The sequence below is a fragment of the Cervus elaphus genome, chromosome 18, assembly GCF_910594005.1.
Source record: "Cervus elaphus chromosome 18, mCerEla1.1, whole genome shotgun sequence".
Taxonomy (NCBI): Eukaryota; Metazoa; Chordata; class Mammalia; order Artiodactyla; family Cervidae; genus Cervus; species Cervus elaphus.
This window is the reverse complement of record NC_057832.1, coordinates 2,245,218-2,259,549: the sequence shown is the minus strand read 5'-3', so window position 1 is coordinate 2,259,549 and position 14,332 is coordinate 2,245,218.

Genomic DNA, 14,332 nt, shown 5'->3' with positions numbered 1-14,332 from the left:
CACTGTTTCAAGTCTAGAGGGATCCTGAGGTCACTGTAGCAACACGAAAAAGCTCTGTGGACCAAAAATCAACTCGAGATGAGAGGTTAGTCCCTGGCTTCGACTCCAGAGGAATATCACCTTACCACAAGCACCTCAAGAGGAGGCTTCTCTCAGCTCTAGGTATGTGAGAGGGACCCTGAGTTTGCGGCCTCAAGTGGAATGGACACCGCGATGCCCTGACTCGAAATAAGGCCGGATATCCCTGCAGTGACTGGAATGCAGGCTCGTCTTGCATCTCCCAAGACGAAAGGGTGTCTGAATCCCCTGTGGAGACCACAGAGAAAGACCTAGTTCCCCACCTCATCGCGACCGGAGGCCTCACATCCTTTGAAAACTCCAGAGGTATGCGGAGATCAGTGCCTCCAAAGGAGACGATGCCTGACTCCTCGAGAAACTTGATAGGAGTCCCAGGATTCCTGTGGCACGTGGAAAGGGACCCTTGGTCTCCCGCCTCAGCTGGAGAGGCGTCCCAATTGCCTTGCCAAGCCTCGAGGAGAATCCAGAGTTGTGTCTCGCAACTAGGCAAGAGTCCTGAGGTGGCTGAACAAACACGTGTGTGGAAGGGCCATCCCCGTCGTAACTCGAGAATATACCCCAGGTTCCCGCCGCAACTCGAGAAAAACCATGAGACTTCCCCCTCTCCGCGAGATGAGGCCCGATTCCCCTGCACTGCGTGCAGAGCAATTCTGTGTTGCACATCACACATGAAAGGAGCCTTGATTTCCTTGATGGCACTCCAGAGAAACCCCAAGAACACTGTTTCAAGGCTAGAGGGATCCTGAGGTCACTGTAGCAACACGAAAGAGCTCTGTGGACCAAGAATCAACACGAGATGAGAGGTTAGTCCCTGGCTTCGACTCCTGAGGAATACCACCTTACCACAAGCACCTCAAGAGGAGGCTTCTCTCAGCTCTAGGTATGTGAGAGGAATCCTGAGCTTGCGGCCTCAAGTGGAATGGACACCGCGATGCCCTGACTCGAAATAAGGCCGGATATCCCTGCAGTGACTTCAATGCAGGCTCGTCTTGCATCTCCCAGGACGAAAGGATGTCTGAATCCCCTGTGGAAAGCACAGAGAAAGACTTAGTTCCCCACCTCATCGCGACCGATAGCCTCACATCCTTTGAAAACTCCAGAGGTACGCGGAGATCAGTGCCTCCAAAGGAGACGATGCCTGACTCCTCGTGAAACTTGATAGGAGTCCCAGGATTCCTGTGGCACTTGGAAAGGGACACTTGGTCTCCCTCCTCAGCTTTAGAGGCGTCCCAATTGCCCTGCCAAGCCTCGAGGAGAATCCAGAGTTGTCCCTCGCAACTAGGCAGGAGTCCTGACGTCGCTGAAGAAACACGTGGGTGGAAGGGCCATCCCCGTCGTAACTCGAGAATATACCCCAGGTTCCCGCCGCAACTCGAGAAAAACCATGAGACTTCCCCCTCGCCGCGAGATGAGGCCCGATTCCCCTGCACTGCGTGCAGAGCAATTCCGTGTTGCACATCACACATGAAAGGAGCCTTGATTTCCTTGATGGCACTCCAGAGAAACCCCAAGAACACTGTTTCAAGGCTAGAGGGATCCTGAGGTCACTGTAGCAACACGAAAGAGCTCCGTGGACCAACAATCAACTCGGGTGAGAGGTTAGTCCCTGGCTTCGACTCCAGAGGAATACCACCTTACCACAAGCACCTCAAGAGGAGGCTTCTCTCAGCTCTAGGTATGTGAGAGGGACCCTGAGTTTGCGGCCTCAAGTGGAATGGACACCGCGATGCCCTGACTCGAAATAAGGGCGGATATCCCTGCAGTGACTGGAATGCAGGCTCGTCTTGCATCTCCCAGGACGAAAGGGTGTCTGAATCCCCTGTGGAGACCACAGAGAAAGACCTAGTTCCCCACCTCATCGCGACCGGAGGCCTCACATCCTTTGAAAACGCCAGAGGTACGCGGAGATCAGTGCCTCCAAAGGAGACGATGCCTGACTCCTCGTGTAACTTGATAGGAGTCCCAGGATTCTTGTGGCATGTGGAAAGGGAACCTTGGTCTCCCGCCTCAGCTGGAGAGGCGTTCCAATTGCCCTGCCAAGCCTCGAGGAGAATCCCGAGTTGTCCCTCGCAACTAGGCAGGAGTCCTGACGTGGCTGAACAAACACGTGGGTGGAAGGGCCATCCCCGTCGTAACTCGAGAATATACCCCAGGTTCCCGCCGCAACTCGAGAAAAACCATGAGACTTCCCCCTCGATGCGAGATGAGGCCCGATTCCCCTGTACTGCGTGCAGAGCAATTCCGTCTTGCACATCACACATGAAAGGAGCCTTGATTTCCTTGATGGCACTCCAGAGAAACCCCAAGAACACTGTTTCAAGGCTAAAGGGATCCTGAGGTCACTGTAGCAACACGAAAGAACTCTGTGGACCAAAAATCAACTCGAAAAGAGAGGTTAGTCCCTGGATTCGTCTCCAGAGGAATACCACCTTACCACAAGCACCTCAAGAGGAGGCTTCTCTCAGCTCTAGGTATGTGAGAGGGACCCTGAGTTTGCGGCCTCAAGTGGAATGGACACCGCGATGCCCTGACTCGAAATAAGGCCGGATATCCCTGCAGTGACTTCAATGCAGGCTCGTCTTGCATCTCCCAGGACGAAAGGATGTCTGAATCCCCTGTGGAAAAAACAGAGAAAGACTTAGTTCCCCACCTCATCGCGACCAATAGCCTCACATCCTTTGAAAACTCCAGAGGTACGCGGAGATCAGTGCCTCCAAAGGAGACGATGCCTGACTCCTCGTGAAACTTGATAGGAGTCCCAGGATTCCTGTGGCACTTGGAAAGGGACACTTGGTCTCCCGCCTCAGCTGGAGAGGCGTCCCAATTGCCCTGCCAAGCCTCGAGGAGAATCCAGAGTTGTCCCTCGCAACTAGGCAGGAGTCCTGACGTCGCTGAAGAAACACGTGTGTGGAAGGGCCATCCCCGTCGTAACTCGAGAATATACCCCAGGTTCCCTCCGCAACTCGAGAAAAACCATGAGACTTCCCCCTCGCCGCGAGATGAGGCCCGATTCCCCTGCACTGCGTGCAGAGCAATTCCGTGTTGCACATCACACATGAAAGGAGCCTTGATTTCCTTGATGGCACTCCAGAGAAACCCCAAGAACACTGTTTCAAGGCTAGAGGGATTCTGAGGTCACTGTAGCAACACGAAAGAGCCCCGTGGGCCAAAAATCAACTCGGGTGAGAGGTTAGTCCCTGGCTTCGACTCCAGAGGAATACCACCTTACCACAAGCACCTCAAGAGGAGGCTTCTCTCAGCTCTAGGTATGTGAGAGGGACCCTGAGTTTGCGGCCTCAAGTGGAATGGACACCGCGATGCCCTGACTCGAAATAAGGGCGGATATCCCTGCAGTGACTGGAATGCAGGCTCGTCTTGCATCTCCCAGGACGAAAGGGTGTCTGAATCCCCTGTGGAGACCACAGAGAAAGACCTAGTTCCCCACCTCATCGCGACCGGAGGCCTCACATCCTTTGAAAACGCCAGAGGTACGCGGAGATCAGTGCCTCCAAAGGAGACGATGCCTGACTCCTCGTGTAACTTGATAGGAGTCCCAGGATTCTTGTGGCATGTGGAAAGGGAACCTTGGTCTCCCGCCTCAGCTGGAGAGGCGTTCCAATTGCCCTGCCAAGCCTCGAGGAGAATCCCGAGTTGTCCCTCGCAACTAGGCAGGAGTCCTGACGTGGCTGAACAAACACGTGGGTGGAAGGGCCATCCCCGTCGTAACTCGAGAATATACCCCAGGTTCCCGCCGCAACTCGAGAAAAACCATGAGACTTCCCCCTCGATGCGAGATGAGGCCCGATTCCCCTGTACTGCGTGCAGAGCAATTCCGTCTTGCACATCACACATGAAAGGAGCCTTGATTTCCTTGATGGCACTCCAGAGAAACCCCAAGAACACTGTTTCAAGGCTAAAGGGATCCTGAGGTCACTGTAGCAACACGAAAGAACTCTGTGGACCAAAAATCAACTCGAAAAGAGAGGTTAGTCCCTGGATTCGTCTCCAGAGGAATACCACCTTACCACAAGCACCTCAAGAGGAGGCTTCTCTCAGCTCTAGGTATGTGAGAGGGACCCTGAGTTTGCGGCCTCAAGTGGAATGGACACCGCGATGCCCTGACTCGAAATAAGGCCGGATATCCCTGCAGTGACTTCAATGCAGGCTCGTCTTGTATCTCCCAGGACGAAAGGATGTCTGAATCCCCTGTGGAAAGCACAGAGAAAGACTTAGTTCCCCACCTCATCGCGACCAATAGCCTCACATCCTTTGAAAACTCCAGAGGTACGCGGAGATCAGTGCCTCCAAAGGAGACGATGCCTGACTCCTCGTGAAACTTGATAGGAGTCCCAGGATTCCTGTGGCACTTGGAAAGGGACACTTGGTCTCCCGCTTCAGCTGGAGAGGCGTCCCAATTGCCCTGCCAAGCCTCGAGGAGAATCCAGAGTTGTGCCTCGCAACTAGGCAGGAGTCCTGACGTCGCTGAAGAAACACGTGTGTGGAAGGGCCATCCCCGTCGTAACTCGAGAATATACCCCAGGTTCCCTCCGCAACTCGAGAAAAACCATGAGACTTCCCCCTCGCCGCGAGATGAGGCCCGATTCCCCTGCACTGCGTGCAGAGCAATTCCGTGTTGCACATCACACATGAAAGGAGCCTGGATTTCCTTGATGGCACTCCAGAGAAACCCCAAGAACACTGTTTCAAGGCTAGAGGGATTCTGAGGTCACTGTAGCAACACGAAAGAGCCCCGTGGGCCAAAAATCAACTCGGGTGAGAGGTTTGTCCCTGGCTTCGACTCCAGAGGAATACCACCTTACCACAAGCACCTCAAGAGGAGGCTTCTCTCAGCTCTAGGTATGTGAGAGGGACCCTGAGTTTGCGGCCTCAAGTGGAATGGACACCGCGATGCCCTGACTCGAAATAAGGGCGGATATCCCTGCAGTGACTGGAATGCAGGCTCGTCTTGCATCTCCCAGGACGAAAGGGTGTCTGAATCCCCTGTGGAGACCACAGAGAAAGACCTAGTTCCCCACCTCATCGCGACCGGAGGCCTCACATCCTTTGAAAACGCCAGAGGTACGCGGAGATCAGTGCCTCCAAAGGAGACGATGCCTGACTCCTCGTGTAACTTGATAGGAGTCCCAGGATTCTTGTGGCATGTGGAAAGGGAACCTTGGTCTCCCGCCTCAGCTGGAGAGGCGTTCCAATTGCCCTGCCAAGCCTCGAGGAGAATCCCGAGTTGTCCCTCGCAACTAGGCAGGAGTCCTGACGTGGCTGAACAAACACGTGGGTGGAAGGGCCATCCCCGTCGTAACTCGAGAATATACACCAGGTTCCCGCCGCAACTCGAGAAAAACCATGAGACTTCCCCCTCGATGCGAGATGAGGCCCGATTCCCCTGTACTGCGTGCAGAGCAATTCCGTCTTGCACATCACACATGAAAGGAGCCTTGATTTCCTTGATGGCACTCCAGAGAAACCCCAAGAACACTGTTTCAAGGATAGAGGGATCCTGAGGTCACTGTAGCAACACGAAAGAACTCTGTGGACCAAAAATCAACTCGAAAAGAGAGGTTAGTCCCTGGATTCGTCTCCAGAGGAATACCACCTTACCACAAGCACCTCAAGAGGAGGCTTCTCTCAGCTCTAGGTATGTGAGAGGGACCCTGAGTTTGCGGCCTCAAGTGGAATGGACACCGCGATGCCCTGACTCGAAATAAGGCCGGATATCCCTGCAGTGACTTCAATGCAGGCTCGTCTTGCATCTCCCAGGACGAAAGGATGTCTGAATCCCCTGTGGAAAGCACAGAGAAAGACTTAGTTCCCCACCTCATCGCGACCAATAGCCTCACATCCTTTGAAAACTCCAGAGGTACGCGGAGATCAGTGCCTCCAAAGGAGACGATGCCTGACTCCTCGTGAAACTTGATAGGAGTCCCAGGATTCCTGTGGCACTTGGAAAGGGACACTTGGTCTCCCGCCTCAGCTGGAGAGGCGTCCCAATTGCCCTGCCAAGCCTCGAGGAGAATCCAGAGTTGTCCCTCGCAACTAGGCAGGAGTCCTGACGTCGCTGAAGAAACACGTGTGTGGAAGGGCCATCCCCGTCGTAACTCGAGAATATACCCCAGGTTCCCTCCGCAACTCGAGAAAAACCATGAGACTTCCCCCTCGCCGCGAGATGAGGCCCGATTCCCCTGCACTGCGTGCAGAGCAATTCCGTGTTGCACATCACACATGAAAGGAGCCTTGATTTCCTTGATGGCACTCCAGAGAAACCCCAAGAACACTGTTTCAAGGCTAGAGGGATTCTGAGGTCACTGTAGCAACACGAAAGAGCCCCGTGGGCCAAAAATCAACTCGAGATGAGAGGTTAGTCCCTGGCTTCGACTCCAGAGGAATACCACCTTACCACAAGCACCTCAAGAGGAGGCTTCTCTCAGCTCTAGGTATGTGAGAGGGACCCTGAGTTTGCGGCCTCAAGTGGAATGAACACCGCGATGCCCTGACGCGAAATAAGGCTGGATATCCCTGCAGTGACATGAATGCAGGCTCGTCTTGCATCTCCCAAGATGAAAGGATGTCTGAATCCCCTGTGGAGACCACAGAGAAAGACCTATTTTCCCACCTCATCGCGACCGGAGGCCTCACATCTTTGAAAACTCCAGAGGTATGCGGAGATCAGTGCCTCCAAAGGAGACGATGCCTGACTCCTCGTGAAACTTGATAGGAGTCCCAGGATTCCTGTGGCACGTGGAAAGGGACCCTTGGTCTCCCGCCTCAGCTGGAGAGGCGTCCCAATTGCCTTGCCAAGCCTCGAGGAGAATCCCGAGTTGTGTCTCGCAACTAGGCAAGAGTCCTGACGTGGCTGAACAAACACGTGTGTGGAAGGGCCATCCCCGTCGTAACTCGAGAATATACCCCAGTTTCCCGCCGCAACTCGAGAAAAACCATGAGACTTCCCCCTCGCCGCGAGATGAGGCCCGATTCCCCTGCACTGCGTGCAGAGCAATTCTGTGTTGCACATCACACATGAAAGGAGCCTTGATTTCCTTGATGGCACACCAGAGAAACCCCAAGAACACTGTTTCAAGGCTAGAGGGATCCTGAGGTCACTGTAGCAACACGAAAGAGCTCCGGGGACCAAAAATCAACTCGAGATGAGAGGTTAGTCCCTGGCTTCGACTCCAGAGGAATACCACCTTACCACAAGCACCTCAAGAGGAGGCTTCTCTCAGCTCAAGGTATGTGAGAGGGACCCTGAGTTTGCGGCCTCAAGTGGAATGGACACCGCGATGCCCTGACTCGAAATAAGGCCGGATATCCCTGCAGTGACTGGAATGCAGGCTCGTCTTGCATCTCCCAAGACGAAAGGGTGTCTGAATCGCCTGTGGAGACCACAGAGAAAGACCTAGTTCCCCTCCTCACGCGACAGGAGGCCTCAAATCCTTTGAAAATTCCAGAGGTATGTGGCGATCAGTGCCTCCAAAGGAGACGATGCCTGACTCCTCGTGAAACTTGATAGGAGACCCAGGATTCCGGTGGCACGTGGCAAGGGACCCTTGGTCTCCCGTCTCAGCTGGAGAGGCGTCCCAATTGCCCTGCAAAGCCTCGAGGAGAATCCCGAGTTGTCCCTCGCAACTAGGCAGGAGTCCTGACATGGCTGAACACACACGTGGGTGGAAGGGCCATCCCCGTCGTAACTCGAGAATATACCCCAGGTTCCCGCCGCAACTCGAGAAAAACCATGAGACTTCCCCCTCGATGCGAGATGAGGCCCGATTCCCCTGTACTGCGTGCAGAGCAATTCCGTCTTGCACATCACACATGAAAGGAGCCTTGATTTCCTTCATGGCACTCCAGAGAAATCCCAAGAACACTGTTTCAAGGATAGAGGGATCCTGAGGTCACTGTAGCAACACGAAAGAACTCTGTGGACCAAAAATCAACTCGAAAAGAGAGGTTAGTCCCTGGATTCGTCTCCAGAGGAATACCACCTTACCACAAGCACCTCAAGAGGAGGCTTCTCTCAGCTCTAGGTATGTGAGAGGGACCCTGAGTTTGCGGCCTCAAGTGGAATGGACACCGCGATGCCCTGACTCGAAATAAGGCCAGATATCCCTGCAGTGACTTCAATGCAGGCTCATCTTGCATCTCCCAGGACGAAAGGATGTCTGAATCCCCTGTGGAAAGCACAGAGAAAGACTTAGTTCCCCACCTCATCGCGACCGATAGCCTCACATCCTTTGAAAACTCCAGAGGTACGCGGAGATCAGTGCCTCCAAAGGAGACGATGCCTGACTCCTCGTGAAACTTGATAGGAGTCCCAGGATTCCTGTGGCACTTGGAAAGGGACACTTGGTCTCCCGCCTCAGCTGGAGAGGCGTCCCAATTGCCCTGCCAAGCCTCGAGGAGAATCCAGAGTTGTCCCTCGCAACTAGGCAGGAGTCCTGACGTCGCTGAAGAAACACGTGGGTGGAAGGGCCATCCCCGTCGTAACTCGAGAATATACCCCAGGTTCCCGCCGCAACTCGAGAAAAACCATGAGACTTCCCCCTCGCCGCGAGATGAGGCCCGATTCCCCTGCACTGCGTGCAGAGCAATTCCGTGTTGCACATCACACATGAAAGGAGCCTTGATTTCCTTGATGGCACTCCAGAGAAACCCCAAGAACACTGTTTCAAGGCTAGAGGGATCCTGAGGTCACTGTAGCAACACGAAAGAGCTCCGTGGGCCAAAAATCAACTCGAGATGAGAGGTTTGTCCCTGGCTTCGACTCCAGAGGAATACCACCTTACCACAAGCACCTCAAGAGGAGGCTTCTCTCAGCTCTAGGTATGTGAGAGGGGCCCTGAGTTTTCGGACTCAAGTGGAATGAACACCGCGATGCCCTGACGCGAAATAAGGCTGGATATCCCTGCAGTGACATGAATGCAGGCTCGTCTTGCATCTCCCAAGATGAAAGGATGTCTGAATCCCCTGTGGAGACCACAGAGAAAGGCCTAGTTCCCCACCTCATCGCGACCGGAGGCCTCACATCCTTTGAAAACTCCAGAGGTACGCGGAGATCAGTGCCTCCAAAGGAGACGATGCCTGACTCCTCGTGAAACTTGATAGGAGTCCCAGGATTCCTGTGGCACGTGGAAAGGGACCCTTGGTCTCCCGCCTCAGCTGGAGAGGCGTCCCAATTGCCTTGCCAAGCCTCGAGGAGAATCCCGAGTTGTGTCTCGCAACTAGGCAAGAGTCCTGACGTGGCTGAACAAAAACGTGTGTGGAAGGGCCATCCCCGTCGTAACTCGAGAATATACCCCAGGTTCCCGCCGCAACTCGAGAAAAACCATGAGACTTCCCCCTCGCCGCGAGATGAGGCCCGATTCCCCTGCACTGCGTGCAGAGCAATTTCGTGTTGCACATCACACATGAAAGGAGCCTTGATTTCCTTGATGGCACTCCAGAGAAACCCCAGGAACACTGTTTCAAGGCTAGAGGGATCCTGAGGTCACTGTAGCAACACAAAAGAGCTCCGTGGACCAAGAATCAACACGAGATGAGAGGTTAGTCCCTGGCTTCGACTCCTGAGGAATACCACCTTACCACAAGCACCTCAAGAGGAGGCTTCTCTCAGCTCTAGGTATGTGAGAGGGATCCTGAGTTTGCGGCCTCAAGTGGAATGGACACCGCGATGCCCTGACTCGAAATAAGGCCGGATATCTCTGCAGTGACTGGAATGCAGGCTCGTCTTGCATCTCCCAAGAAGAAAGGATGTCTGAATCCCCTGTGGAGACAACAGGGAAACACCTAGTTCCCCACCTCATCGCGACCGGAGGCCTCACATCCTTTGAAAACTCCAGAGGTACGCGGAGATCAGTGCCTCCAAAGGAGACGATGCCTGACTCCTCGTGAAACTTGATAGGAGTCCCAGGATTCTTGTGGCACGTGAAAAGGGACCCTTCGTCTCCCGCCTCAGCTGGAGAGGCTTTCCAATTGCCCTGCGAAGCCTCGAGGAGAATCCCGAGTTGTCCCTCGCAACTAGGCAGGAGTCCTGACGTGGCTGAACAAACACGTGGGTGGAAGGGCCATCCCCGTCGTAACTCGAGAATATACCCCAGGTTCCCGCCGCAACTCGAGAAAAACCATGAGACTTCCCCCTCGATGCGAGATGAGGCCTGATTCCCCTGTGCTGCGTGCAGAGCAATTCCGTCTTGCACATCACACATGAAAGAGGCCTTGATTTCCTTGATGGCACTCCAGAGAAACCCCAAGAACACTGTTTCAAGGCTAGAGGGATCCTGAGGTCACTGTAGCAACACGAAAGAACTCTGTGGACCAAAAATCAACTCGAAAAGAGAGGTTAGTCCCTGGATTCGTCTCCAGAGGAATACCACCTTACCACAAGCACCTCAAGAGGAGGCTTCTCTCAGCTCTAGGTATGTGAGAGGGACCCTGAGTTTGCGGCCTCAAGTGGAATGGACACCGCGATGCCCTGACTCGAAATAAGGCCGGATATCCCTGCAGTGACTTCAATGCAGGCTCGTCTTGCATCTCCCAGGACGAAAGGATGTCTGAATCCCCTGTGGAAAGCACAGAGAAAGACTTAGTTCCCCACCTCATCGCGACCAATAGCCTCACATCCTTTGAAAACTCCAGAGGTACGCGGAGATCAGTGCCTCCAAAGGAGACGATGCCTGACTCCTCGTGAAACTTGATAGGAGTCCCAGGATTCCTGTGGCACTTGGAAAGGGACACTTGGTCTCCCGCCTCAGCTGGAGAGGCGTCCCAATTGCCCTGCCAAGCCTCGAGGAGAATCCAGAGTTGTCCCTCGCAACTAGGCAGGAGTCCTGACGTCGCTGAAGAAACACGTGTGTGGAAGGGCCATCCCCGTCGTAACTCGAGAATATACCCCAGGTTCCCTCCGCAACTCGAGAAAAACCATGAGACTTCCCCCTCGCCGCGAGATGAGGCCCGATTCCCCTGCACTGCGTGCAGAGCAATTCCGTGTTGCACATCACACATGAAAGGAGCCTTGATTTCCTTGATGGCACTCCAGAGAAACCCCAAGAACACTGTTTCAAGGCTAGAGGGATTCTGAGGTCACTGTAGCAACACGAAAGAGCCCCGTGGGCCAAAAATCAACTCGAGATGAGAGGTTAGTCCCTGGCTTCGACTCCAGAGGAATACCACCTTACCACAAGCACCTCAAGAGGAGGCTTCTCTCAGCTCTAGGTATGTGAGAGGGACCCTGAGTTTGCGGCCTCAAGTGGAATGAACACCGCGATGCCCTGACGCGAAATAAGGCTGGATATCCCTGCAGTGACATGAATGCAGGCTCGTCTTGCATCTCCCAAGATGAAAGGATGTCTGAATCCCCTGTGGAGACCACAGAGAAAGACCTATTTTCCCACCTCATCGCGACCGGAGGCCTCACATCTTTGAAAACTCCAGAGGTATGCGGAGATCAGTGCCTCCAAAGGAGACGATGCCTGACTCCTCGTGAAACTTGATAGGAGTCCCAGGATTCCTGTGGCACGTGGAAAGGGACCCTTGGTCTCCCGCCTCAGCTGGAGAGGCGTCCCAATTGCCTTGCCAAGCCTCGAGGAGAATCCCGAGTTGTGTCTCGCAACTAGGCAAGAGTCCTGACGTGGCTGAACAAACACGTGTGTGGAAGGGCCATCCCCGTCGTAACTCGAGAATATACCCCAGTTTCCCGCCGCAACTCGAGAAAAACCATGAGACTTCCCCCTCGCCGCGAGATGAGGCCCGATTCCCCTGCACTGCGTGCAGAGCAATTCTGTGTTGCACATCACACATGAAAGGAGCCTTGATTTCCTTCATGGCACTCCAGAGAAACCCCAAGAACACTGTTTCAAGGCTAGAGGGATCCTGAGGTCACTGTAGCAACACGAAAGAGCTCCGGGGACCAAAAATCAACTCGAGATGAGAGGTTAGTCCCTGGCTTCGACTCCAGAGGAATACCACCTTACCACAAGCACCTCAAGAGGAGGCTTCTCTCAGCTCAAGGTATGTGAGAGGGACCCTGAGTTTGCGGCCTCAAGTGGAATGGACACCGCGATGCCCTGACTCGAAATAAGGCCGGATATCCCTGCAGTGACTGGAATGCAGGCTCGTCTTGCATCTCCCAAGACGAAAGGGTGTCTGAATCCCCTGTGGAGACCACAGAGAAAGACCTAGTTCCCCACCTCACGCGACAGGAGGCCTCAAATCCTTTGAAAACTCCAGAGGTATGTGGCGATCAGTGCCTCCAAAGGAGACGATGCCTGACTCCTCGTGAAACTTGATAGGAGACCCAGGATTCCGGTGGCACGTGGCAAGGGACCCTTGGTCTCCCGTCTCAGCTGGAGAGGCGTCCCAATTGCCCTGCAAAGCCTCGAGGAGAATCCCGAGTTGTCCCTCGCAACTAGGCAGGAGTCCTGACATGGCTGAACACACACGTGGGTGGAAGGGCCATCCCCGTCGTAACTCGAGAATATACCCCAGGTTCCCGCCGCAACTCGAGAAAAACCATGAGACTTCCCCCTCGATGCGAGATGAGGCCCGATTCCCCTGTACTGCGTGCAGAGCAATTCCGTCTTGCACATCACACATGAAAGGAGCCTTGATTTCCTTCATGGCACTCCAGAGAAATCCCAAGAACACTGTTTCAAGGATAGAGGGATCCTGAGGTCACTGTAGCAACACGAAAGAACTCTGTGGACCAAAAATCAACTCGAAAAGAGAGGTTAGTCCCTGGATTCGTCTCCAGAGGAATACCACCTTACCACAAGCACCTCAAGAGGAGGCTTCTCTCAGCTCTAGGTATGTGAGAGGGACCCTGAGTTTGCGGCCTCAAGTGGAATGGACACCGCGATGCCCTGACTCGAAATAAGGCCAGATATCCCTGCAGTGACTTCAATGCAGGCTCATCTTGCATCTCCCAGGACGAAAGGATGTCTGAATCCCCTGTGGAAAGCACAGAGAAAGACTTAGTTCCCCACCTCATCGCGACCGATAGCCTCACATCCTTTGAAAACTCCAGAGGTACGCGGAGATCAGTGCCTCCAAAGGAGACGATGCCTGACTCCTCGTGAAACTTGATAGGAGTCCCAGGATTCCTGTGGCACTTGGAAAGGGACACTTGGTCTCCCGCCTCAGCTGGAGAGGCGTCCCAATTGCCCTGCCAAGCCTCGAGGAGAATCCAGAGTTGTCCCTCGCAACTAGGCAGGAGTCCTGACGTCGCTGAAGAAACACGTGGGTGGAAGGGCCATCCCCGTCGTAACTCGAGAATATACCCCAGGTTCCCGCCGCAACTCGAGAAAAACCATGAGACTTCCCCCTCGCCGCGAGATGAGGCCCGATTCCCCTGCACTGCGTGCAGAGCAATTCCGTGTTGCACATCACACATGAAAGGAGCCTTGATTTCCTTGATGGCACTCCAGAGAAACCCCAAGAACACTGTTTCAAGGCTAGAGGGATCCTGAGGTCACTGTAGCAACACGAAAGAGCTCCGTGGGCCAAAAATCAACTCGAGATGAGAGGTTTGTCCCTGGCTTCGACTCCAGAGGAATACCACCTTACCACAAGCACCTCAAGAGGAGGCTTCTCTCAGCTCTAGGTATGTGAGAGGGGCCCTGAGTTTTCGGACTCAAGTGGAATGAACACCGCGATGCCCTGACGCGAAATAAGGCTGGATATCCCTGCAGTGACATGAATGCAGGCTCGTCTTGCATCTCCCAAGATGAAAGGATGTCTGAATCCCCTGTGGAGACCACAGAGAAAGGCCTAGTTCCCCACCTCATCGCGACCGGAGGCCTCACATCCTTTGAAAACTCCAGAGGTACGCGGAGATCAGTGCCTCCAAAGGAGACGATGCCTGACTCCTCGTGAAACTTGATAGGAGTCCCAGGATTCCTGTGGCACGTGGAAAGGGACCCTTGGTCTCCCGCCTCAGCTGGAGAGGCGTCCCAATTGCCTTGCCAAGCCTCGAGGAGAATCCCGAGTTGTGTCTCGCAACTAGGCAAGAGTCCTGACGTGGCTGAACAAAAACGTGTGTGGAAGGGCCATCCCCGTCGTAACTCGAGAATATACCCCAGGTTCCCGCCGCAACTCGAGAAAAACCATGAGACTTCCCCCTCGCCGCGAGATGAGGCCCGATTCCCCTGCACTGCGTGCAGAGCAATTTCGTGTTGCACATCACACATGAAAGGAGCCTTGATTTCCTTGATGGCACTCCAGAGAAACCCCAGGAACACTGTTTCAA